Source organism: Hypanus sabinus, chromosome 7 (genome assembly GCF_030144855.1).
Source record: "Hypanus sabinus isolate sHypSab1 chromosome 7, sHypSab1.hap1, whole genome shotgun sequence".
Classification (NCBI taxonomy): domain Eukaryota; kingdom Metazoa; phylum Chordata; class Chondrichthyes; order Myliobatiformes; family Dasyatidae; genus Hypanus; species Hypanus sabinus.
In genome coordinates this window covers 88,859,172-88,886,250 of record NC_082712.1, presented here as the reverse complement: position 1 = coordinate 88,886,250, position 27,079 = coordinate 88,859,172, and the positions used below count along the sequence as shown (strand labels likewise).

At 44.0% G+C, this 27,079-nt stretch overlaps 1 long non-coding RNA gene across 1 annotated transcript; it reads left to right on the top strand.

Moving 5' to 3' along the window:
* The first annotated feature begins 6,599 nt into the window (after positions 1 to 6,599).
* Positions 6,600 to 26,449, top strand: LOC132396963 (uncharacterized). Its single transcript, XR_009513200.1, has 3 exons — positions 6,600 to 7,410; positions 18,008 to 18,216; positions 21,181 to 26,449. It is a non-coding gene; the product is annotated as an uncharacterized LOC132396963 (long non-coding RNA).
* Positions 26,450 to 27,079: the final 630 nt, after the last annotated feature.

The window sequence follows — 27,079 nt, the reverse complement described above, 5'->3', positions numbered from 1 at the left end:
GTGTGCCTCATTGACCCAGAGACCGATGTTGGCTGGAGTCAGGGTTTTATGCTTTGACTCTTGGTGGGGTCACCCATGCCAAACCGGCCTAAGGGTAGAGGTCAGACTAAAAATGGCCCATCAGTCCACCAGGTTTGGGTGTTCAGCTCAAGGCTAACAACCTTGTATGGTGAAACAAAATTGTTATGGAAACAGCAATGAAGAATCATTCTCCATCCGAGTGCAATGGTATTCTAGAGTCTCCATCCGGGATTTGCATCATTGACAGTCATGAAAACTGAGAGGAAGCTACTGACTTGATGAAGGAAGCCCTGAACTCTGCTAGAGACGGTGAACCTTCGTTGCTGCCCTCAACGCCAGTAGTGTAATGGGCAATAAGTATGTTGATGCTTTGTACCAGTTTGCTTGGGAGAGACAATGAGTTATGAGATACATGTAATAGAGGTATAAGGGTGAGGTTTCACTTGGAGTATTGTTAGCAGTTTTGCTCCCTTATCTAAGATAGGATGGGCTGACATTGGAGAGAGTCCAAAGGAGGTTCACAAAAATGATTCCGGGATTGAAAGGCTTGTCATATGAGGAGCGTTTGCTGGCTCTGGGCCTTCACTCACTGAAATTTAGAAGAATGACGTCATTGAAGCCCATTGGATGTTAAGGCCTCAATAGAGTGGATGTGGAGAGGATGTTTCCTATGGTGAGGGAATCCAAGGTCAGACACAGCCTCAGAATAGAGGGGTGACCTTTTAGAATGGAGATGAGGAATTTCTATAGCCAGAGGGTGGTGAAGGTATGGAATTCATTGCCACAGCTGGCTGTGGAGGCCGTCATTGGGTGTTTTTAAAGCAGACATTGATAGATTCTTGATTAGTCAGGGTGTGAAAGGAGAGAAGGCAGGAGACTGGGCTGAGAGGGAAATGGATCAGCCATGATGAAATGGCAGAGCAGACTCAAATGTGCCAAATGACCTAAGGAAGGAAGGTCATGGTAAGGAAGGCGAATGAGACAACTGGAATATAAAATCAAGGATTTAATGTTTTATTTATTTAGTGAATCAGTTTGGACAGGCCCTTCTGGCCTAGTGAGCCATACTGTGAAACAACCCACCTACTTAACCCTAGCCTAAGCAAAGGACAATTTACAATGACCAATTAACCCACTAATTAGTTGCTTTTGGAATGTAGGAGGAAACCGGAGCACCCAGAGGAAACCAATACGTTCATGGGGAGGACGTACAAACTCCTTACAGAACGCACTGTAATTAAACTATGAACTCCAATCCCTGGGACTATAACAGCTAACTGCTACTCTACAGAGGCTAAATGGGGCATCAGTGAGACAGTACTCGGAGCATTGTGAGTAGATTTGGACCCTTTATATAAGAAAGGAGATGCTGGCATTGGAGAGGGTCCAGAGGAAGTTCACAAGAGTAATTGTGAGAATGAAAGGGTTAACAAATATTGAAAGGCCAAGATAGAGTGGACATGGAGAAGGTGTTTCCTATGGTGGGGGAGTCTAGGACCAGACCCTCAGAACAGAAAGATGTCCCTCTAGAACAGAGATGAGGAGGAATTCCTTTTGTCAGAGGATGTTAATCTGTGGAGTTCATTGCTACAGATGGCTGTGGAGGCTAAGTCATTGGGTATGTTTAAAGTGGAGGTTAATAGTTTTGTGATTAGTACGGGCATCAAAGATTATGGAGAGAAGGCGGGCGAGTGGGGTTGAGAGGGTAATGAATCAGCCATGATTGACTGGCAGTGCAGACTCGATGGGCCAAATGCTTAGTTTTGCCCGTGTCTTATGGTCTTATGGTTGCCCAGGATTGTGGTGAAAGCAGATATGATAATGGTGTTTGAGATTCTTGGAGAGTCACAATGTGCAGGGTATGGATGGATATGGACCATATGCAGACAGAAGGGATTCATTATGAAAGAGGTTAACTATAGGGGTGGGTTTGCACGGCATAGTAGTATAGCGGTTAGTGTAATTCCCACCTGCTAACTGTAAGAGGTAACTTGTAACTGTAACTTGTTTCTTCCAGGTGCTCTGGTTTCCTCTCATGTTCCAAAGACCAAATGTAACTTGTGGGCATACTATGTTGCGGCATACCCTCAGCCAATCCTCAGACTGTGTTGGCTGTTAATAAGCACATCTACATGAAACACTGTCGCAGGAAAGCAGCGTCCATCATCAAGGACCCCCACCACTCAGCACATACTCTCTTCTCACCGCTGCCATCAGGAAGGAGATACTCAGGACTCACACTACCAGGTTCAGGGACAGTTATTACCCCTCAACCATCAGACGCCTAAACAAAGAGGATAACTTCACTCAACTTCACTTGTCCCATCATTGAAGTGTTCCGGTAAACAATTGATTCACTTTCAAGAACTCTTCATCTCCTATTTTTAATATTTATTGCTTTTACTTTTTCTTCTTTATGTATTTGCACAGTCTGTTGTCTTCGACAGTCTGGTTGTATGCCCAAGTTGGGTGGTTTCTCATTTTTTTTGTTATGCTTATTTTTCTATAGATTTATTGAGAATGCCCACAAGAAAATGAATCTCAGGGCTGTATATAGTGACAGATATATACTTTGACAATAAAATTTGCTTTGAACTTTGTACTTTGTATTTTGTAAGGCAAACAATGTATTTCACAGAATATTTCAATATACATGTGACAAATAAAGCTAATCTTTTTAATCTAATTAGGTGTCAGTAGCTTAATTAATTTGGCATAATATAGTAGTTTGAAGGATTTATTCCTCCACTGTAATATTGCATTTTCTGCATGCACTATCTCCTGTACCTAATAAAGTGGCCACTGAACGTATATTTGTGATCTTCTGCTGCTGTAGCCCATCCACTTCATGGTTTGATGTGTTGTGCATTCAGAGATGTTCTTCTGCACACCACCGTTGTAACACGTGGTTGTTTGAGTTACGGTTGCCTTCCCGTCAGCTTGAACCAGACTGGCCATTCACCTCTGACCTCTCTCATTAACAAGGTGTTTTCGCCCACAGAACTGCCACTCGCTGGATGTTTTTTTTTTGTCTTTTGCACCAAACTCTGTAAACTCTGGAGACTGTTGTGTGTCAAAATGCCAGGAGGCCAACAGTTTCTGAGATACTCAAACCACCCCATCAGGCACCAACTATCATTCTATGGTCAAAGTCACTTAGATCACATTTCTTCCCCATTCTGAACCTCTTGACCATGCCTGCATTCTTTAGACACCTACTTGCTGCCACAAGATTGGCTGATTAGATATTTGCATTAATGAGCAGGTGTACCCAATAAGGTGGCATATCAGGAGGATGTGGGAGAAAGTGAAATGCACGTTTAGCAATAATCTTCCCCAGTGAACAGAAAGAAGCTGTTGAGAGTTCTCCAAGTGTCTCAGAGGGATAGTCACAGTGGCCTGAAGGACTCACAGCGCAGAACTAGACCGCTCAGTCCAGTGAGTCAACCCCACTCATTAACTCTCCCCACATTCTACCCCTCACACACACTAGGGGCAATTTGACCTACCAACCCCACACTTAGTTCAGATATGGGAGGAAACCAGAGCACCCAAAGGAAACCCACGTGGTTTGGTGGAATGGCATATAGGATTACTGGGGACCCTTCACTGCTACAGCCTTCCCCTGCCTTCACTGCTGTAATGAAGGTGAAAAATCTGGTGGCTGGAGTCAAGACACACACACACACAGTCCCCCCCCCCCCCCCCCACTGCCAGAGGTCAGAATTGAATCTAGCTCTCCAGAGCAGTGTCTCTAGCCATCATGTTGCTTTCATCTCCTTCTGAAGATTTTCATTGTTACTTCCATCGTTATCATTATTTGTACAAGTTTTTGCTTTAATTCCCAGTTAATCCCAGTTGCCTGTAATGGATTTCTTTTTCTAGAAACATTCCAGGATTTCAGTCACAAGATCCTGAAACCTGAAGGCACACACTCTTCCCCTCTGCCATACAATTCCTAAATGGACATTGAACCCATGAACACTACTCACTTTTTAAAAAGATATATACTATTTCCGTTTTTGCACTATTTTAATTTATTCAATATACATATATATATATATATATATATATATATATATATATATATATATCTCTAGTGTAACCAATTTATTTATTTTTCTTTCTATGTTATTATGTATTACATTGAACTGCTGCTGCTAAGTTAACAAATTTCACAACACATGCCGGTGATAATAAACCTGATTCTGATTCTGACAAGATCATACTGGGAGAAGTTTGAGTTGTTCTCCTTGGAGGATAGCTGGTTGAGAGTACATTTGATATATAGCAGGTGGAATCTTCTCCAAGGATTGTTATTTTGTCGTGGTGAAGAGAAGGAGATCCCAAGAGTGATGCTGTCTAGAGATGAGGTCCTGGTGGGTTACTCACGGCAGTAAGGCCAAGAAGATGGTTCCAGACAAAGAGCAATCCGACTAAATTCTCAACAATGGAGCCAGCAGAAGATCATGATAATCACAATGACAGTGAAAGGTCCCCAGTCATTTTGCATGCCATATCACTGAACCCTGACCCCGATCTGTCAAGTGGTGGCTGCTCGTACATGTTAAACAAAGTCACGCACAGGCGTTCTTTGTTAAGGGAATAATCCCTTGGAAGAACATCATACTCAAGTAATTGCACTGCTGCTACTAGAGATGAAATAATTAGGACAGGTTTTACAAGTCCATTATGTTCTTATGGTCAAGGAAATTGAAGGATATTGGGTTTGTACATCCTGCAACTTAATTGGTTTTCCCTGGGCATTCAGATTTCCTCCACATCCCAACGATGTGCAGGCTCTTGGGTTATAAAAGTTCAAAGTAAATTTATTATCAAATTATATATATCTATCATTTTCTTGTGGGCATATGTAAAAAAAGCCAAAAGACCATATCATCTTGGGTGTTCAACCAGTGTACAAAAGTCAACAAACTGTGCAAATTCAAAGAGAAAGAAGTATTAATAAATATTGAGAACATGAGATTAAGAGACCTTGAAAGTGAGTCCATAGGTTGTAGGAACATTTCAGAGATGGGGTGAGTGAAGCTGAGTGATCTCCTTTAGTTCAGAAACCTGATGGTTGAGGGGCAATAACTGTTCCTGAACCTGGTGATGTGAGTTCTAAGGCACCTGTACCTTCTTCCAGATGGTAGCAGTGAGAAGAGAGCATGACTGGAGTGGTGTTGGTAAGGGAAGGGGGCCTGATGGTGGAAGTTGCTTTCCTGTGACAATGGTCCATGTAGATGTGCACAGTGGTGGTGGGGGAGGGGGGTCTTTACCTGTAATGGACTGGACCGTACCAACTACCTTTTGTAGGATTTTCCATTCAAGGGCATTGGTGGTTCCATATCAGGCTGAAATGCAGACAGTCGATATACTCTCCACCACACATCTATGGAAGTTTGACGAAGTTATAACTGGCACTTCCAAGTTACCTTGGTGTGTGCATGATTGGTAAAACCTGAGGAGGGTTGATGGGAGTGTGGGCGAAGTTAAGGTACAGGAATTTTTCTTTTATGGAGGATCTCATCAAAACCTATCAAATGTTGAAAGACCTTCATAGAGTGGATGTGGAAAGCATGTTTCCTGTGGTGGGGGAGTTTAAGACCAGAGGACACAGCCTCAGAAAAGAGGGGCAACCTTTTAGATCAGAGATAAGGAGGAATTTCTTTACAAAGGGTAGTGAATCTGTGGAAATTGTTGCCACAGGTGGCTGTGGAGGTGAAGTCTTTATCTATATTTACAAAAACTGACAATCAATGTTCAAAAGAAGACAAACTACAAATGCAAAAAAAACACTAATTACTGAGGCTCAAGTTGTAGAATCCTTGAAAGTTGAGTCAGGTGCCGGATGGTTGAAGGGTGGTTAAGTATACCTGAACATGGTGGTGTGGGACCCAAGGCTCCTGTACCTCCTTCCCAATGGCAGCAGTGAGAAGACAGCACAACCTGGATGGTGGGGGTCCTTGCTGATGGAGGCTGCTTTCTTGTGGCAACATGGACTCAATGGGCTACATGGTCTCAAAAATATGAGAAAATAAAAACAATCTGAAAAAACCTGTCTTAAAGAAAATGCAATATCTGGTGTCCTGTCAGGAACATGATGAGTGAGTCTTAAGTGAGCACTTGGCTACCTTTATTAAACAAACTGTAATCCAGATGAAGGATCTCAAACCAAGACATTGACTGTTCATTTTCCTCCACAGATGTTGCTTGACCAGTTGATTTATTCCAGTATTTCCAGTCTGTTTCTTAAGATATAGGAGCAGAATTAGGCAAACTGGCCCATTGAGTCTGCTGCACTACTTCATCAAGGCTGATCCATTTTCCCCTTCAGTCCCAATCCCCTGCCTTCTCTCCATATCCCTTATGCCCTGACTGATCAAGAATCTATCAACCTCTGCCTTAAATATTCCTAATGTCTAGGCCTCCACAGCTGCCAGTGACAATGAATTCTACAGATTCACCAATCTCTGGCTAAAGAAATTCCTCCTCATCTCCATTCTAAAAAGGATGGCCTCCTATTGTGTCCTCTGGTCTTAGACTCCCCCACCATAGGAAACATCCCCTCCACATCTGTTCTATCAAGGCTTTCACCATTTGATAGGTTTCAAAGAGGTCACCCCCTCATTCTTCTGATTTACAATGAGCGGAAGCCCAGTGCCATCAAAAGCTCCTCATATGATCAGTCTTTCAATCCCAGAATAATTTTCATGATCCTCTCCAATGTCAGCACATCCTTTCTTAGATACGGGACCTCAAACTGCTCACATAACTCCAAATGAGGCCTCAACAGTGCTTTAAAAGACCTCAACATTACATCCTTCCTTTTATATTCTAGTCCTCTTGAAATAAATGCCATCATTACATTTGCCCCCCTGACCACTGACTTAACCTGCAAATTAACCCTTAGGGAAATCCTGCATGAGGACTCCCAAGTCTCCTTGCGACTTAGGTTTTGAATTTTCTCCCTGTTTATAAAATAGTCTATGTTTTTATTTCTTCTACCAAAGTGCATGGCTATATACTTCCTGGCAGTGTATTCCATCTGTCACTTTCTCGAGATTCCAGCATCCACGGTCTCTTTTGACTGTATTTTTAAACTCCCCTCTGAAGTCTAGACCTCAATAGGGACATACTTCAAAGTTGCCATACTGTCAGTGATGGTGCCAGTATAAATTTGCCAATGACGCCACTGTTGTTGGCACAATCTCAAATGGCAGTGAGGAGGCATACAGGAGTGAGATAGACTGGCTGGTTGAGTGGTGTCTCAACAACAGCATCATACTCAACATCAGAAAGACCAAGCAACAGATAGTGGACTTCAGGAAGGGGAAGCCAGGGGATCATGCACCGGTCCTCATTGAGAGGTCAGCACCGGAAAGGGTGAGTAACTATAAGTTATTGCACATCAACATCTCAGAGAATCTATCCTGGGACCAACATATTGAGGCAATCACAGAGATGGGACACCAGAAGGTATCCTTCATTAGAAGCTGGAGAAGATTTGATATGTCACCAGAGACTCCAGCAAATTTCTAGCAAACAGATACACTGTGGAGAGTATTCTGACTGATTTAATCACTGCCTGTTATAGAGGCTCTGATGCACAGGATTGTTAGAGGCTGCAGAGGGTTGTAGACTCTGCCAGTTCCATCATAGGCACAACCCTCCCCACCACTGAGCTCAGCTTCAAATAGGCGATGCCTCGAGAAGTTGCATCCATCATTAAGGATCCTCACCACCTGCAAAATCCTATCTTTTATAACTGAAGTTGAGTGAGACTAGAACTAAAGGTCATAGGCTAAGGCTGAAAGGTCAAATATTTAAGGGGAACATGAGGGGGAACCTCTTCACTCCGAGGGTGGTGAGAGCTACCAGCAGAACATAGAACAGGAGCAGGCCGTTTGGTTCATAATGTCGTGCCAAACCAGCTAGGAAGCAAATCAAAATTATCCAAATACTATTCCCTCCTACCTGCACCATGTCCATATCCCTCCACCATCCTCACTTCCATGTGCCTATCCAAATGTCTCTTAAAAGCCTCTAATGTATTTGCCTCTACCACCATACCGGGCAGTGTATTCCAGGTATCCACCAATCTCTGAGTAAAGTCCTTACCCCTCACATCCCCTTTGAACCTACCCCCCCTTACCTTCAATGCATGTCCTCTAGTATTAGATATTTCTACCCTGGGAAACAGACACTCCCTCTCTGTCTATGCCTCTCATAACACTGGACAACAACTTTTTTCGAAAGTGTTGCTTCCTCAAAATTGTTTTTGTTTATGATAGACTGCTTGAAGATGAACACAAATATAATTTCAGACTACTTATATCATGTAGGAATTTGGAGAAACAAGAAATTATCTTTTATTGAATATATGTGTTTAATTGCATAATGGTGCTGATGCTTTGCAATAGTTCAACTAAGTTAAAAATGTTTTGTTGATGATTTTCATTTGTACTCAATGTCTGAGGCTTCTCACTTAAGTGTCCAACAGTAATTCGCCAGCATTGATGGATTCCAGTTGCCCTGGTATCTTTTCTCCATGACCAGATTGTCCTGGTGAAACCTTTCACCATGCTCGTCACCGACAGCACCAAGATTTGCAGGGAAGAAGTCTAACTGGGAATGCAGAAAATGAATCTTTAGTGACATGTAGCATTTCAAGGTTTTATATGCTTGAAGCTTGCGTTTAACCAGCTGCATGTAGTTTGGTGCTCTGTAGATTTCGAGAAAAATTTCAACAACTTCCTTGAATGCCTCCCATGTTATTTTCTCTGGTCCCACTAGAAATTCTTCAAATTGCCTGTCTGATTTTTGGACCAGCAAAAATGCTTTCCTTAATCTTGGCATCAGTCACTCTGGGAAGCATCTGTCTCAAATATCAAAATCCTTCATAGAAATTGTTGTGCCTGGTGATAGCAAATTCCATCCTTACAGTCCTGAACCCAATAATTATCACTAAAACCTGTCCTGCCATGCAGCAGCCGCTTTGCCTAAGCACGCCCAAGCATGCCTGGATGAGATAGGAAACTTTCCAGCTTACATTGTAGGCAACATTTTAATTGACTTGAATTATGAATTGAAATAATAAACATGTTTATTAAAAAATGGTGCATGATAGGGAAATTTCATGGTGAAATGGTAGCCAAAAATTCATGAGATACACCCAAAGGTATTCAGGAAGCAAAATCTTTGTTGTCCAGTGATAATCTTGTAACCCTCTATAGATCTCCCCTTGGCTTCCAGTACTCCACAGAAAACCACCCAAGTTTATCCAGACTCTCATGATAGCAGATGCAGATCAATTGCAAATTTTGTATAGGTACATGGATGCTACATGGTATGGAGGGTCATGGTGCAGTGCAGGCCAATGGGAGTAGAAAGTTAGCAGTTCAGCATGGACTGGGTGAGCCATAGGGCTTGTTTCTCTGTGATAGTCACAAGAGGTGCTGCAGATACTGTAAGTCTAGAGCGATGCACACTATGTGCTGGAGGAGCTCAGCAGGTCAGGCAGCATCTCTGGATGGGAATAAACAGTTAATGTTTCAGGCCGAGACCCTTCATCAGGACTGGAAAGGAAAGGGTAAGAAGGTGGGGTAGGACAGGAAGACGTACGAGGTGGCAGGTGATAAGTGAAACTGCAAGAGGGGGAGTGGTGCAGTAAAGATCTTGGAAGTTGATTGGTGGAAGAGATAAAGGGCTAGAGAAACAAAAATCTGATAGGAAAGATCAGAAGACCATGGAAGAAAAGGAAAGGGGAGGAGCATCAGAGGGAGGTAAGAGGAGGTGTGAGAGGGAAACAAGAATGAGGGATGGTGAAGGGGGGGGGGGTGGCGATTTCCAGAAATTCAAGAAATCAATATTCATGCCATCACAGATGGAATATAAGCTGTTGCTCCTTTAACTGAGTGTGGCCTCATCGCAGCAGTAGAGGAGGCCATGGACTAACATGTCAGAATGGGAATGGGAAGTAGAATTGAAGTGGGTGACCACCAGGAAATGCTGCTTTTTGTGGTGAATGGAGTAAAGGTGTTCGACGAAGCAATCTCCTAAACTACATTAAGTCTCACCCAATATACACTGGGAGCATCGGATACAGTGGATCCCCAGCACTATAGCCAAGTGCTGCAGTACCAGACAGGATGCAGGCTCCAGCAAAACCCTGGGCGCAGGCTGAGACAAGATTAGTCACAATGATCGTTTACTCAGAGATCTCAAACCACCTCATTTACAGGGAGGGCTGCACTCTAATCTGCGAGCCTTCAGACATTACAGCAATGACTCATCTGTTTACATCGGTATCCTGATTGTTTCTTTTAAAGGCACAAAGTCAGCAAGCAGTGCAGCAGATAAAGCCCACAGCTGACTCAGAGATGGCATTAAAAGTGATGCCCAGGGCCCTATGTTGTGCCCTGGGATAACTTACCTGGTTCACAGACAGCTGAAAGCATTCGGAGATTCAGAGCCTAGCCTTTTCCCGATCCTCTTTAATCCCTTTGGTATATTTTGCTGTTGCTGTTTTAATTGCTAATTAAACTGGAATCTATTTTGTTTGCTGTTTCTATGGTAGCTGGCATGTATGTTACTATCTACCTATTTGAAACAGATAGCATTAATGAAAACTTGAATTTAAATGGTACCTTTCGCATTCTGGGAATTTAAACCAGACTCAAAACAAAAACAGATTCTGAGAGACAGTGTGGGTTCTAGGTCCCCATATCTAAGAGGATGTGCTGGGATTGGAGAGGGTCCAGAATCACCGGCATATATTGTGACATTTGTTAACTTTGCGGCAGCAGTATAATGCAATGCATAGTAATAGAAAAAACTGAATTACAGTAAGTATATATATGTGTGTGTGTATATATATATATATATATATATAAAAAATAAGCAGTGCAAAAATAGAAATAAAATAGTAGTGAGGTAGAGTTCATAGGTTTAATGCCCATTCAGAAATCGGATGGCAGAGGTGAAGAAGCTGTTCCTGAATCATTGAGTTTGTGCCTTCAGGCTCCTGTACCTCCTTCCTGATGACAACAGTGAGAAGAGGGCATGTCCTGGTTGATGGGGGCCCTTGGTGATGGACACCACCTTTTTTGAGGCATCACTCCTCGAAGATGTCTTGGACATGATGGAGCTGACTAATTTTACACCACTCTGCAGCTTACTTCAATCCTGTGCAGTAGTAGCTTCTTAACCGCCCCCCCCCCCCATACCATTCGGTGATGCAGCCAGTTAGAACACTCTCCACAGTACACCTGTAGAAATTTGCGAGTGTCTTTGGTGACATACCAAATCTGCTCAAACTCCTAATGAAATATAGCTGCTGTCAGAGGAGGTTTATGACAATGATCTTGGGAATGAAAGGGTTAACATATGATGCACCTTTGACAGCTCTTGGCCTGTACCTTGCTAGACTTTAGAACAATGAGAGGGAATAGATTTCTCATTGCAATCTACTAAACGTTAAAAGGCCTAGATAAAGTGGATGTTTCCAATAGTCGGAGAGACTAGAACCAGAGGGCACAGCCCTCTGTTTCTCTAAAACAGGGATGAGGAGGAATTTATTTAGCCAGATGGTAATGAATCTGTCTAGAGGATGTTTATAAGAATGACCCCAGGAATGAACGAGTTAACGTGAGGAGCATCTGATGGCTCTGAACTTGTACTCAATGGAGTTTAGAAGAATGAGGTAGCGGTCTCCTTCAAAGCTATCAAATACTAAAAGGCCTAGATAGATTTGACATGGGAAGTGTAGGACCAGAGGGCATAGCCTCTGAATAGAATAGAACAGAGTTGAGGAGGAACTTTAACCAGAGGGCAGTGCATTTATGAAATTCATTGACATTCATTGAAATTCTGTGGAGATCAAGTTATTGGCTATATTTAAGTCATAGGTTGATAGATTCTTGATTAGTAAGGATATCAACGTTTATGGGGAGAAGGCAGGAGAATGGGGTTGAGAGGGAAAGTAAATCGGCCATGGCTGAATGGTGGAGCAGACTTGATAGGTCAAATGGTCTAGTTCTGCTCCTATATCTTATGGTCTTACAGACCTGTGCAAGGTATTCCAGGATGAGCCTCACCAGATCTATATTGAATTGGCTAAGACAGCTCTACTCTGCTAATCAACTTCTCCTGCAGTAAAGATGCATGTACTATTTTCCTACCCAATTGCATCTGATGATGATACAAGACGACTCAAATGGAATTTTGAATCATTGAAAAAAAATTATTTTTTGCTGGAATTGAAAATGAAAGCAGGCAGCAGTCAAAATAAATCACAAGATTCTGCAGATGTTGGAAATTGAGAGCAACACACTCAAACAAAATGCTGGAGGTACTCAGCAGGCCAGACAGCATCAATAGAGGGTAATAAATAGTCAATGTTTTGGGCTGAGGCCTTTTATTGGGACTGGAAAGGATGAGGGCAGAAGCCAGAGTAAAAAAGTAGGTGGGAGTGGGCAGAAGAATAAGTTAGGCAGAGAGTGCTAGTCAGAGGGGGAGGGTAGATGGGTGGGAGAGGGGGAGGGGTTATGATATGAGGTTTGGAAGTGATAAGTGGCTGGGTTAAAGGACTGAAGAAGGAATTGAATAGGAGAGGACAATGGACAATTGTCAAGCTGGAGACTCCAAGACAGGATATGAGTTGTTGCTCCCTCAACTGTATCCAGTCTCGATGTGCCAGCAGAGGAGGTTGTGGGCAGAGATCATGGGAACTTACAGTCATTTTCTCCTGTGTTCAAAGACATCCTGGTCTCTTGGAGCCACTGTTGCCTCGTTCCATATAAACATGTTATTCTGCAGCTGCTGGAAATCCAAAGCAACACACACAAAATGTAGGGGGAGTTCAGCAGGTCAGGTAGCATCTATAGAAATTAATAAACAGTGTAAGTTTCAGGCCAAGACCCTTCATCAGGAATCATAACTGTCTTGTTCTGCCCTTTCTATTTTCTCACCCAGTGGGAATAACCTCATATTTACCAAATTTCATCTGCCAAGGCCAACACTGTTTGAATCCCAAAGAGCCCTTGCCTCTGTATTGAGAAAGATTTGTGATGTTGTATTCTGTATACTTCTAAACAGCTGGGCCTGGATGTGTTTGTGATCTCACTAACCACATCCTCTCATCAACTCCTCTCCATTAAAATATTGACATACAGTCAGCAGTCAAAAGCTTTTTAACAGCTTTTTAAAAATGTCATTAATAGATTCATTTACAAACTACTGAATAATGTAAATATAATGAACCGATCACACAGAAACAAATTAATATGAGTGTTAAAGTAAGCAAGGCACACAACTTTATCCAGAAGAATGGTGACACAATCCAAGCACAGCCTCCAAGCTAGCAGAGCTGGCTCCACAGTTCAGGCTTTAGTTGGATTGTGTGTGTGTGTGTGTGTGTGTGTGTCTTGCATGTTCTTCCCGTGACCACATGGGCTTCAGACTATGAGCCAGAGTCTCGTTGTGGGGTATATTAAAGGTGGCCATAAATCACAATGCAGGAGGGGGATAGATAATTTGGCTGACTGGTGTCAAAACAACCTCTCACTCAATGTCAGCAAGACCAAGGAACTGATTGTAGACTTCAGGAGAGAGAAAACAGAGGTCCAGGAGTCAGTTCTCATTGGAGGATCAGAGGTGGAGAGGGTCGTAACTTTAAATGTCTGGGTGTCTCTATCTCAGAGGACCTTTCCTGGATACAGCATATAAATATAATTGTGAAGAAAGCATGACACTGCCGCTACTTCCTCAGGAGTCTGCGGAGATTCGGAATGTCATCAATAGATGTGCGGTGGTAAGTGTGCTGGCTGGCTGCATTACGGCCTGGTATGGCCTTTGAATGGAAAGCCCTACAAGAGGTAGTGAATTTGGCCTAGTACATCCCTCCCAACCACTGAGCACATCTATGTGAAATGCTTTTGTAGGAAAGCAGCATCCATCATCAAAGATCCTCAGCACCCAGGCCAAGCAGTTTTCTCACTACTCCCACCAGGTAGAAGGTATAAGACTTGCACCACCAGCTTCAAGAACATTTACTACTCCTCAACCATCAGGCTCTTGAACAAGACAGGATAAGTACACTCATCTATTCAGATGTTCCCACACCAATTATCTCACTTTAAGGACTCTTTATCCTGTTATTTCATGTTCTCATTATTTATTGCTATTTACTTATATTTGCATTTGCACAGTTTGTTGTCTTCTATGCTCTTGCTCTTTACATTTATAGTTACTACTCTATAGGTTTGCTGAGTGTGCCCACAGGAAAATGAATCTCAGGTTTGAATGTGGTGACATATATGTACTCTGATAATAAATGTTACTTTGAACTTCGGGGTTTATTATCTCTGTTATATGTTGCCAAATTTGTTGTTTTGCAGCAGCAGCACTGTGCAATGCATAAAAATTACTAGAAGAGATAAACATTACTATAGTGCAAAAAGAGAGTAAAATGGGGATGAACAGTCTAGAAATCTGATAGTACAAGGGGAGAAGCTGATCCTAAAAAGTTGAGTGTATGTCTTCAGGCTCCAGTATCACTGCTCTGATAGTACTAACGAAGAGGTCTTGTCTTGGATGGTGAGAGTTCTTAATGGTGGATGCCGCCTTCTTGAGTCACACCTATTGATGGTAGGGAGAGTGTGGGGTGTTGAGGGAGGGGTAGCACCTCTGGTGAAGGAGCTTGTCCTGTCCATTCTGGGGTAGCTCACTCACCTTTAGTCCCCTCCAGACACTCAGCTCTCAGCTGTGGCTCTAAGTAGCTGTTTGCATGCAACGGTGACCTCTCCCCAGTACACTGCTTCGATAGGTGGGCTAAACCAGGTGAGGGTAGCCAGCAGGCTCATACCCTGGCGTCAGGGACATGCCCATCCTGGCATGCGAAGTTAAGCCGGGAAGAACTGGGCAGATGAGATCTGATGGCTAGGAAGGTGGTATGGCAATGCTCTGTAGAGAGTGAAGGGCACAGAGGGCATCATGGTCATCTACTGCAACCGAGGAAGACCCCAGTTTGTGACACTTGTTTGTGCCAATGAACCTGGACTTCTGAAGTCGAGAGAGTGGAAATGCCCCAGTGCAATGGGTTTGCCACATGTTCTGCCATCATCGGACATGCTGAACAATCATCTCCCAAGACGGCTAGTGTCCATGATGAAGCTGGCTGAGTCACAACACTTTGCAGCTTTTGTCCTGTGAGGTTGCATACTGAATCTCCTCAAACTTCTAATGAAAGGCAGCTGGCACGCTTCTCCATAATTGAATCAATACCCAGGATCGATCTTCAGAGATAGTGGCACCCAGGAACTTGAAGCAGATCACCCTTTCCACTGCTGACCCCTCAAAGAGGACTGGTGTGTGCTCAAGTTTCCTTCCACATCCCAACAGGTTTGTAGGTTAATAGGCTGAGTCGCCCATCAGTGTGTGGCTGAGGAGTAGAATCTTGGAAGGGGAGTTGATGGGAGTATCAGGAGAATAAAGTAGGATTAGTGTAGGTGGGTGGTTGACGGCCAACATGGACAATGGGCCAAAGGGTCTGCCTCTGCCCCACTGAGGCCAAACCAGACTGGAGGAGCAACACCTCATATTCTGGGTGGGTCGCCTCCAGCCTGATGGCATGAACATTGCTTTCTCTAATTTCCAGTAATAACTCCCCCTACTTCTTTTTTCCATTCTTCATTCTGATTATCATTTCACCTTTTTTCTTCTCTTCCCTTGTCTATCACCTCCCTCTGGTTCCCCACCTTCACTTTCCTATTGCATTCCTTCTTCTCCATTCACTTATCTTTTCCACCTACACAGTCCCAGCTTCTCCCTTCATCTGCTCTGCCTCAGCCCATTACCTTTGCTCTCACCTATCACCTGTCAGTTTGTAGTCCTTCCCCACCCCCACCTTCTCATTCAGCTTCTACCCCATTCCTTTCCAGTCCTGATGAAGGATCACAGCCCAAAATGTTCACTGTTCATTCCCACTCCATAAATCTTGCCTGGCTTGCTGAGTTCCTCAAGCACTTTGTGTGCGTTGCGGTGGGATTATACTTCCAGGAGCCATTATGGGCCTGATGGGCCAAATGGTCTCCAGTTCTGTATATTCTCAGGTTTTGTACCTCTTCCACTCCCAACTTCTTTTTTCATCCACCCTGCCCCACTCACCTTCCTCTTCATCTGGTCTCATCTGAGAGTGCTGGCTTGTAGGTCTTTTTGGGGGACTGACATGGTGATGGGGGGGATGTTCGGTGCTTCTGCTGACATGAGTGGAGTGGGGGGGGGGAATGATGCTTTTGCTGCTGCTTATGCAAAGGTTGGAGGAGGGGGGTTTTGGATCTTTGTTTCTATTGTTGATTCTATGGGGTTTATTATTTTGTAGATGTCTGTGAAGAGTAAGAAATTCATGTTAAATACATCTTCTGTTATTAAATGTACCTTTGAACCTATCACCTGCCAGACTGCATGCCTTTTCGCTCCCCAGTCCTAATTCTGGCTTCAGCTCCCCCCCCCCCTTGCTTTTCAGTCTGGGAGAAAGGTCTCCACCTGAAACGTCATTTGTTTATTCCCCAGCATAGTTGCTGTCTGACCTGTTGAGTTCTTCCAGCATTTTCAGTGTGTTGCTCAAGGTTTCCAGCATTTGCAGTATCATTTGTGTTTCTGACTCTTATAAACAGAGTTATTGTCCAGGAACTAGTGTAAACTAGGAGGTGGGAACTCTCTGGGAGATTCAATCACTCTCGGTGGTGAGAAGGATCCTGATAAGCATCTGACTTTCAAGAAGCCTCAGACTTAATTTATTTATTTTTATTTAGAGATTATTTTATTTTGAGATACAGCACAGGTATCTTCCAGCCCGACTAGCCCGTACCTCCAATTACGGGGGCTATGTTGAGGACCAGGGATTGTGGTGCTACTGCACAGGACTGAAAGAGAGTTGTAAACTTAGTCAACTCCATCATGGGCTCGAGCCTCCATAGTATTGAGGACATCTTCAAGGAGCGATGCCTCAAAAAAGCAGCATTCATCATTATTAAGGACCCCCATCACCCAGGTCATGTCCGTTTCTCATTGTTACCATAAAGAGGGAGACATACACTCATTTATTCAGGAACAGCTTCTTCCCCTCTGCCATCTGGTTTCTGTATAATGAACCCATTACACTACCTCAATACTTCTTATTTCTATTTTTGCACTGCTTAATTAATTTAGCTATTTAATATATAAATACTTACTAGAATTCATGTTTTTCTATTAATATGTATTGCATCATACTGCTGCCAAAAAGACAAATTTCATAACATATGCCAGTGGTATTAAACCTGAATCTGATTATCCCATGTGACCAACTAACCCACTAACCCATATGTCTCCAGGATGTGGGAGGAAATCAGAGAAACCAGAGAACCCGAAGGGAAGTGTCATGAACATTGGGAAAACTTGCAAAGTCCCTACAGGCACCAGCAAGAATCAAACCCGGGTCACTGGCACTGCAATAGCACTACCCCACCGTGCCTGCTTCTGTACAAAGTTCATCCACTCACAGAGTTCAAGCCAGAAAAAGTAGACTACAGTGTAAATTTGTTTTCATCATGGAGACATTCTCCATGGCAACAGGCCCTTTTGCCCATCAAGTCTCTGCAGATCATTAAGCATCCATTCTTGTATTGCAACCTACATCATTCCCATCGATTTTCCTTCAATCATATCCACTTATCTACATACAGCTTATGGCACCCAGTTAACCACCAACTCCATATATCATTGGGATGGATGAGGAGACCAAGGCACCCTGAGGAAACCCATATTGTCTCAGGGAGAATGTGCCAAGTGCACAGACACACACTTACAGGACTGAAGATCGGTAATGAACCAGGGTCCCTCGAGCTGTAAGGTAGAGACTCTCAGCTGAAGTTGTATAAGACAACTTAAGAGTTCTAAAATTTTCTGTCGTTCATTCTTTGGGTTTTCGTCTGTTTTGTAGGTGGCTGTGGACAGTAAGAATTTCCAGCTGTATACTGTATACATTCTCAGATATTAAATGGAGCCATTGAACATTCTGAGGCCAAATCTGGAGCACCGTGTGCAGTTCTGGTCATCTACCCACAGAACAAATAACAATAAGATTGAAATAGTACAGAGAAAATTTACAAGAGTGTTGCTGGGACTTGAGACCATTAGTTGTTGGGAAAGGTAAGACTTTTTTTCCTGGAATGTAGGAGAATGAAGGGAGATTTAATAGAGGATACACGATTATAAGGATTATAGATAGGGTAAATCTTCCAAGAGGACCACAACCTTGCGTGCCTCAGTGACCTGGAGAGCTATGTTGGCTGGAGTCAGAGCGTCGTGCTTTGGATCTGGTGGGATCACCCATGCCAAACTGGTCAAAGAGTGGAGGCCAGACTAAGAGTGGTCCACTGGTCCTCCAGATTCAGGGGGTCAGCTCAGGACTAACAACCTTGACTGGTAAAACAAAATTGTTATGGAAACAGCAAAGAGGAATCCTTCTATATCTGTGTGGGACTGATTGGACAGACGGAGATGGAGCTTCATTGCTGTTCTAAACGCTGGCGGTATAAAGGGTGGTAAGAAAGTAATTTAAGGCAAATGGAAGTAGGCTGCGTTTTCCACTGAGCTTGGCTAAGACAAGAACTTATGGTCAGAGGTTAGGGATGAAAGGTGAAAGATACTTAGGGGGAACTTCTAAAGGGTGGTGTGAGAGTGGAACAAGTTGCCAACAGAAGTGGTGGATGCAGGTTTGACTGCAACGTTTAAGAGAAGTTTGGACCTTACATGGAATTGAGGGGTACAGAGGGCTATGGTTTAGATGCAGGTCAATGGGACTAAACAGAATAATGGCCAGGGATGGACAAAATGGGCTGAAGGGCCCGTTTCTGTGCTGTAGTTTTCTATGACTATCACTCTGGTAGTTTTGCCATTGAGCTGCTTAAATATTTAAACTAGTGATATTCCAGTGAATGACAATGCATTGGTCAATAGGATGATAGGATCAAAGACGTCCTTCAGCCCAACTGGTCCATGCTGACCAATGTTCCCATCTATGCTGGTTCCATTTGTCTGTATTTGGCCCACATCCCTCTGAACCTTTCCTATCCATGTAGCTGTTAAGATTATCCATGACATTTATTGTCTAATATCCCACTCTAGGTGGCGAGGTGGGGATATGTGTTCCCCAAAGGAGGTGTGAGGCGCTCCTTTCCTCTGCTAGCCTGGGTCAGCTTTGGGCAAAGTGTACCACCTGCTCAGCACCCTCATTCCCCGATCATGGTCCCACAAAGCCATGGGAACAGGCAGTGGATGGTCATCTGGGCTTCAGATCACAAGTCCTGGTTATGCGGCTACTGAAACCAGGCAGACAGTCTCTGAAGAGAACTGATTATAGTTGGGGTCATCCATCTTGCAAACCGCTACTGTAGAAACATCTACTAAGAACAGTCACAGTCATGGAAAGGCCATGATTGCCCATATCACTCGACACAGCACATAATGTTGATGATCCCATTCTCTTCTCTATGTGTTCAAATTTACTCCTCTGGGACTCTTGAGTGGAATTTTGCTTTATATCTACAAATCTATCATGACGATGTCGCCTGGATCTATATGAAAATTAGTCTAAAAAATCTAACCTGGCAGATGCTAGAAAACTGAAACAAAAGCAAAAAAAAAGTGCTGGAAACACTGAGTAGGTTGGACAGGATCCGTGGAGGGAAGGAGACCGGATCTCCAGAGTTGTGAGATAGCGCCTGTTCCAACTCCACCTCTGTGCTGCCCAATCCATAAACGCTTCTAATCAGATGGATATTGATGGTTGATTAGGTTGTGTGGGCATTGGTAGTTCATCAGATATCGAAGCAGAATCAAGCCATTCGGCCCATTGAGTCTGCTCCACCATTCCATCAAGGCTGATTTATTATCTCTGTCAATTAAGCTCTCCTGCCTTCTCCCTGTAATATTTGGCACCCTGATTAACCGAGAGCCTTTCAACCTTCGCTTTAAGTATTATTACTTACTGTCTATTACGCCGCTGGTGTTTACAGGAGCAGTGAAGGTCTTCCATCTCTGGCGGCATTCAGGGCTTCCTTCATCGTGCCAGTGGCTTCCTCTCGGTTTTCACCGCCGTCAGTCATGCCAGTCCCGGGTGGAGACTCGGGAATACCATCGCACTCAGATATGCAAGGATTCTTCATTGCCGTTTCCATAACAATTTTGTTTAACTAGTCAGGGTTGTTAGCCCTGAGCTGAACCCCCGAAACCTGCAGGACTGGTGGACCACTTAGTTTGGCCTCTACCCGTTGACCTGTTTGGCATGGGTGACCGTGCCAAGACCCAAAGCATAAAGCCCTGACTCCAGCCTGCATTGCTCTCCGGTCATTGAGGCACACAAGCCTCCAAACCACGACAAGGTTGTGGTCCTCTAGGAGGGCGTTAAATATACCCAGTGACTTAGCCTTAACAGCCATCTGTGGCAATGATTTACACAAGTTCACCACTCTCTAGTTAAAGAAATTTCTCCCCATCTCAGTCCTAAAATCCTCTGTTCCGAGGCTGTGTCCTCTGGTCTTGGACTCGGCCATTATAGAAAACATCCTCTCCACGTCCATTCTATCAAGGTCTTTCCATATTCAATAGATTTCAATGAGATCCCCTCCCCACCTCATTCTTCTAAACTCTGATGGCTCAGAGACATCAATCTGCTTCTCACACGTTAACCCTTTCATTCCTGGGATCATTCTTGGGAACCTCCTCTGAAACTTCTCCAATGCTAGCACATCCCTTTTCTTAGATATGAACCCAAAACTGCCCACAATATTCTGTCCAAACAATGCCTTATAAAACCTCATCCTTTGTTTTATATTCTAGTCGGCCCGACAGCAGTCATGTGACATTATTGACGGGTGGGTAAAGGTGGATAAATGCCCCAGAAACTAAGAGGGTGGGAAAACATTTCCACTATAGTGCGAAATGTTTTCAGGGCAGGAGTGGCTGTGACGGGAGGTGGGGAGGGGTGCCTTTTTTTTAAACAAAATTGAAGCCGCCCCTACATTGGCAACAGGGAGCGAGGTGAGGCGAGCCGAGACTTCAAACCGGAATGTGTGAACAGATTTTCTTTTTGTGTCTTTCATTGGGCTGCAGAGACTGCAGAGGTTGCAATTACCCAGTCAGTGCCAGCACTGCAACATCGGCGGGAGGGTGCCACGGGCAACCAAACAGGCCGTTCTGCCCATCGGACCCGGACTAACCTGCATCTGCCTTTCAGCGCTGTGCACCCATCAGTATACCTGTTTCTACCCGGGAAGGACCGTCTGTGAGAGTGGCAATTCTAGAGCCTCGCCACACTCCGGGTGAAATTATAATTCTGATCTCTTTATTAATCCTACAAGAGACTGTCAGTTCCGCTGCATCGCTACAATGTAGAGGTCTTTAAATTAATTTCATGCATACTGGTTTACTTTGCAAAGTTTATTTTAATTGTATAGAGGGAGATGATCTTGCAGTTAAAAGCCCTGGTACATTAAAGGAGGGTAAAATTGCTCTTTTCCTCTATCTTCCCCTAATCTGTTCCAATTAACACCCCGGAGACCTTTCGATTCCCCCCACGTAGTGCGGGTCTGACGCACAGAGAGTTTTGCAGTGGTTGAGTCACTCGCGTCAGGAGACAGTGCATCTCCCAAATATAACCCGCGATGACGGGTCCTGCATAGCGATGACTCCGTCCTTTAAACCTCATTACCTCTGCTAGAGTTCCGGTCTGTATGGAGGCGGATCAGTTCTGCCTGTCTCTGGCCTCTGGTAATGTGCTGGTCACCGGGACAGAACGGCGGAATATCAACGGAGCTTTCTCTCTCCCTCTCCCCCTCCTCTCCTCTCCTCTCTCCTCTCTCCCTCTCTCTCTCCTCTCTCTCTCTCTCCCTCCCTCTCTCTCTCTCTCCTCTCTCTCTCTCTCTCACCCTCTCCCTCTCTCCTTCCCTCCCACTCTGTCTGTATCCCTCTTGCTCTCTATTTCGCAATCTCTACTTCACTATCCATCTCTATATCCCACTATCACGACCTCACTATCTCCATCTCCATTTCCACCGCTCACCCACCCCACCTTACGTCTGTCTCTCACCTCTATCTTCTGTCTTTCTCCTCTCGTCTCCCTATCTCTTCCTTGCTTCCATGCCCAACTAATCCATCTCTTTCCAACCGCCTAATCCACCTGTTAACTGGAAATCTGAAACGAATCTGCAGACATTGGAAATCTGAAATCAAAACAGAAAATGCTCCAACACTCAGCAGGTCAGGCAGCGGACTCTTTCCAAAGGATTTTGGATTTAATCCATCAGTATCCAAGACCCATCTAGGAATTTCATTGATGCACTATGTCTGTCCACCCATGCCTCTGTCTGTCTATGTATGTATCTGTCATTCTGTCTATCCATGCGTCTGTCTTCTGTCTATCTATCTATCCATCTGTCTGTCTGTCTAACCATGTGTCTGTCTGTCTGTCCATCTGTCTATCTGTCCATTTGTCTGTGAATGCTTTTCTATCTATATCTGTCTGTCCATTTGCCTATCTATTTATCTATCTACTGTATAACGATCTAACTATATTGCCCTTTCTCACTCATAATTCTCTCTATTAGTTTAGCTATCTAGCTCTATTTAATCATATAATGTACCAGGGCAGTATGGCACAGAAACCATGCCGGCCACAGTGCAGCCACCACCCACCAGCATCCCAATTTCTTGTGTATAGCTTGTATTCCTGCAAGCCCTGCCCCTCCATATTCTTAAGCTCTGTACGCTCATCAATCCACCTAACTGTAAACATGAGAAACTCTGCAGATGCTGGAAATCCAAAGCAACACACACTAAGTTGCAGGAGGAACTCAGCAGGTCAGGCGCCATCTAGGGAAATGAAGAGACAGTCGACGTTTTGGGCCGAGATCCTTCTTCAGGTCTGGAAAGGAAGGGGGAAAATGCTGGAATAAAATGGTGGGGGGAGAAGAAGGAAGATGGTTAGAAGGTGATAGGTGAGGCCAGGTAGGTGGGAATCCACTCTGAGTGTGGCCTCATCTTGGCATATCTTGACCGACATGGTGGAACGGGAATGGGGATAGGAATTATAATGTTTGGCCACCAGGAAGTTTGCTTTTGGCGGATGGAAAGGAGGTGCTTGATGAAGCGGTCCCCCATTTACAACGGGCCTTATCAATGTAGAAGAGGCCGTATCAGAAGCACTAGGCACAATAGGCGAAAGCTGCAGATTTGCAGGTGAACATTTGCCTCTTTTGGAAGGACTGTTTGGGGCCCCGAATGGAGGTGAGGGAGGACGTGAACGGGCAGGTATAGACTAAATGCAGGGAGGGAGATTAGTGGTGAGGGATGAATGAAATCGCAGAGAGCGCGATCCCCGTTGAATGCAGAGGGGGAGGTAAAGATACGTTCAGTGGTATGATCCCTTTGGAGATGGTAGAAGTAGTAGAGGATGACGTGTGGGATGTGGAAGTGCATGGGGTGGTAGGTAAGGACTAGAGGAACTCTATCAATGTTACTGAAAAGGTAAAATCAGCTGAGGGCAGGTATCTATAACTATCTATCTGGCTGCATATATAGCCAACCCGCTTTACTAAGTATCACACAAATGGAGGAACTCAGCAGGTCAGGCAGCATCCGTGGAGGGAAATGGACAGTCAACATTTTGGGTCAAGACCCTTTATACTGTCCAGCTTCCTTATGCTTATTACTTCCCGGTAACTTGGTCCCATTCACATACCAATCAAACTCCTACTGAAATACACTACTCCTGAATTCATCATCATACATTATATGCCATAGGCGATCATAGTCTATGACCATGACTGTTCTTGGCAAATTTTTCTGCAGAAGTGGTTTCCTGTTGCCTTCTTCTGGGCAGTGTCTTTACAGGACGGGTGGCCCCAGCCATTATCAATAACCTTCAGAGACTGTCTGCCTGGCGTCAGTGGTCGCACAACCAGGACTTGTGATGAGCACTGGCTTGCTCATACGACCATCCACCACCTGCTCCCGTGGCTTCACATGACCCTGAACCGTTGGGGGGGGGGGGGGTGGGGGATGGTCTAACCAGGTGACCTGCAGGCAAGTGGAGGAAATTTTACACCTCCTTTGATTAAGACGTATTTCCACTCAACCACCCAAGTTCTGAATTACCAGAGTCAATTAAAAGAGCAACAAATTTTAGAATGTGGAAGGAAACATGGAAGGAAACCCACACGGGACAAATTCATGATTGCTCTGCCATTTAATGCAAAGGTTTAACAGTGCTATTGTATTGTACTACCCCTCCCCTCTATTTTTAATGGAATAACAGAGATATATTAAGGATAAACATTTGTTATTTCGTTATTTTTTGGGGACGTGAGGAAGGCCAGCATGTATTGCCTTAAGACCATAAAACATAGGAGCAGAATTAGGCCATTCGGCTCATCGAGTCTGCTCCGCCATTCCATCATGCCTGACACACCTGTACACCTGCTCGTTAATCAAATATCTAATCCCTGGACAGAGGACTGGGGAGCTGCTATTGGTGGACTATGCCCCAGTAGCATTGATTGGCTTAAGACGAAGAAGAAGAAGAAACAAATCTTGAACCAGCAGTGCTGTAGGCAGTTAATTAAAACCAGTCCATTTAATGGTCAGGGCAATACTGGAAATGAGGCCCCAAACAGTCCTTCACCTGAAAATTTTTGGCGTTGTCTATTTTATCTGTTGCTCTCAATACAGCTATATTGGTAACACGCATCGCATAGTGGGAGTCCTTCCCACCTTCTTATTCTGGCTTTTTTCCCCTTCCTTTCCATTCCAGAAGCCTTGATTGTTTATTCCTCTCCATAAATGCTACCTGAGCTGCTGAGCTCCTCCAGCAATTTTGTACGTGATGCTCCTGGATTTCCAGCATCTGCCAAATCTTTTGAGTTTTATTCTGACTGCTGCCTACATTCATTTCCAATTCAGCAAAAAAACAATTATTTTTCAATGCATCAAAATTCCTTTTGAGTCATCCCATAAGATCATAATGGAAATTCAGAGACATGTCTTTACTGATGCAGTGGTTCAAAGCGTGGGTAGCTATTAACTTCCCATCAGCTCATGGCTTCTGCTTCTTGCATGTCTATAGCACCAACCAGACATCCTCAAGGGTGGCATGGTAATGTAGTGGTTAGCACCACGCTTTACAGTACCAGTAACCCTGGCTTCAATTCCCACCACTGCCTGCTAGGGATTTGTACTTTCTCCCCATGACCACGTGGGTTTCCTTTGGGTGCTCTGGTTTCCTCCAAAGATGTACCAGTTGGTAGGTTAATTGGTCATTGTCAATTGTCCCATGATTAGGCTAGAGTTAAATCAGGGTATTGCTGGTGATGCAGCTCGAGGTGCTAGGAGAGCCTATTCCATACTGTATCTCAATGAATAAATAAATCCTTCACGAGCAGGGAAGCAAGGCTCTACAATGTTGCATACACTTCCTGACACCAGTGTTTTCCAGTATTCCATCATTGGACGTGAGTGTGTATCAGAGACAAGGTGACCACTTATCCTGGGCCACTGAACTTTGTCCTGGTCCAGATATGTGGATGCTCTGGCCAAGAAGCCATCGTAGGGTAATGTAATGGGTGGAAACATGCATAATTGAATTGACTTTATTACTTACATCCTTCAAATACATGAAGAGTAAAAATCTTTGCGTTCCGTCTCCATTCAAACATGCAATATGCAATTATAGTCATTTATAATAAATATTACGTACAACAGGACAGTTAATATAACATGGAAATACAGTAGCATCAGCATGAATTAATCAGTCTGGTGGCCTGGTGGAAGAAGCTGTCCCGGAGCCTGTTGGCTTTTATGCTGTGGTACCGTTTCCCAGATGGTAGCAGCTGGAACAGTTTGTGATTGGGGTGACTTGGGGTTCCAATGATCCTTTGGGCCCTTTTTACACACCTGTCTTTGCAAATGTCCTGTATAGTGGGAAGTTCAAAGTATGTATGCAGTATACAACCCTGAGATTCATCCTTCTACACACAGCCACAATAAAAAGAAAACCATTCAAACAAAAACATCAAGCCCCCGACAGGCAATAAAAAGAACAAATCCTGCAAATGGCAAAGAGAGTGAAAAGCACAGAATACAAAACACCAAATCACAAAGACATCGATCAAGATATATTCAGTTCAGCTCGGTTGTTCAATCCAGCATCATGTTTCTCGCTATCTGCAGGTTGCACCGCTAATCCGCCCTGATCAAAATCACACAAAACAGCAACGAGGAAAGGAGTGACCAGAGACCAGAAACACATCATAATGTGAACTACAGAGTCCCATCCACAAACCGTGTGGATTAAACCTTGACCAAAACCCATGGTCTCAGAACTAGAATCAGATTTAATATCACTGGCACGTGTTGTAGCATTTGTTAACTTTATGGCAGCAGTACAATGAAATGCATGATAAATAAATCTAGAGAAAAAACTGAGTTACATTAAGTATAAATATGTCTATTAAATAGTTAAGTTAAAATAAGTTATGCGAAAGAACAGAAATAAAAATAGTGAGGTGGTATTCATGGGTTCAATGTCTGTTTAGAAATTGATGGCAGAGGGGAAGAAGCTGTTCCTGAATAGCTGAGTGTGTGCCTTCAGGCTCCTGTACCTCCATCCTGATGGTGACAGTGTAAAGAGGGCATGTCCTGGGTGATGGGGTTCCTTACCATTGGATGCTGCCTTCCTAAGGCACTACTCCTTGGGAATGTCTTGGCTACTATGGAGGCTAGTGTCCATGACGGAGCTGACTGTTTACCTCTCTCTGCAGCTTACCTTGATCCTGTGCAGTAGCAACCCCCCTCCCCCAATAGCAGATTGTGATGCAGCCATCAGAATGCTTTCCATTTGTACAAGTTTTTGAATGCTTTAGATGCCAATTATCCTCAAAGTCCTAATGAAATATAGCAGCTGTCTTGCCTTCTTTATAGCTGCACGATATGTTTGGGCCACATTAGATCCTCAGAG